We start from the raw sequence: 1072 nt of genomic DNA on the forward strand, positions 1-1072 counted from the left end.
TGCCTGACCTCCAGAGGGGCCTGACCTCCAGAGGTGCCTGCCCAGATGAGGCTGTCCTGCGCCTGCCTCAAGCCTGCATTGCCCTCTTCCTGCTGTCTCCTGGAGACCAGTGGGGACTGTAGGCCCTGTCCCTCTGCACATGGTCTTCACATGCCTGTTGCGGGGTCAGCAGGGAAGACGCTGGCTGGCTGGGGACTGGCGACGGAGCCACACAATATGTGAGTCCCACATCTGCCCTGGGGGAAGTGGAAGGTGGAGGCATGTCCCAGTTGGAAGTTGGTTGGCCTGTGCTGTCATTTCTGTCCGTCACTGAGTGTGATGGCAGCAGGGGACTTGGGGACAGGCGTGTCGGGTCACCGTCCCATCTTGTCCACAGGAAAACTGAGGCCAAGGGTGCTGAAAGCAGTAAGTGGCAGAGGGAGGGAGGGCCCTGCTGGGGCCTAAGCTTTGCTCTGTCTTGACTCATCACACACTCAAAAAGGCCAGTAGGTGCCACTCAGAGAGGGTCCCTCGGGACACAGTAGTCTGTCTGCTCCATGCTCTGCCACATTCCTTCTTAAGATGGCCAGGGAGGGGGCTCTATATTTCAGAATCTCCATTTTAATTGTGCAGGAGGAAAAGAGGGCTTCGAAAAGCATGGTCCTTGGGTGTAGCGAGATACTACCGACTTCATTTTTAAGATGGGGTGTGCAACTATATAGACTTTTTTTTTTTTTAAGCAGGAAAAGTGAAACTGAAGTGGACATGGGGTCTTTGGTGACATACAAGTTCATTTCAATTTCAAGGAAAGAAAAAGGGTGGTTCTTCACAGATGCAAAATTCTCAACAAAATCCTAGCCAATGGTATCCAACAAAAATAGTAAAAAACAAACAAACAAATAAAACCCAATGGCATCGTGATCAAGTGGTATGTAAGAATGGTTCAACATCAGTAACAATGTAATCCACCATATAAATTAAACAAAGGACACAAATTACATGATCGTATCATTTGATGCAGAAAAGGCATTTGACAAAATTCGGCACCTATTCCGGACAAAAGCACGCAACAAACTAGGGTTGGAAAGGGAAT

At 49.2% G+C, this 1072-nt stretch overlaps 1 protein-coding gene across 1 annotated transcript in view; it reads right to left on the reverse strand.

Moving 5' to 3' along the window:
- Positions 1-1072, reverse strand: part of BEGAIN (brain enriched guanylate kinase associated) — a 21495-nt gene that overhangs the window by 9272 nt on the left and 11151 nt on the right. The gene's annotated exons all lie outside the window — the stretch shown is intronic.

Source organism: Echinops telfairi, unplaced genomic scaffold (assembly GCF_000313985.2).
Source record: "Echinops telfairi isolate 266 unplaced genomic scaffold, ASM31398v2 ScPeMD7_18;HRSCAF=68, whole genome shotgun sequence".
Lineage (NCBI taxonomy): Eukaryota > Metazoa > Chordata > Mammalia > Afrosoricida > Tenrecidae > Echinops > Echinops telfairi.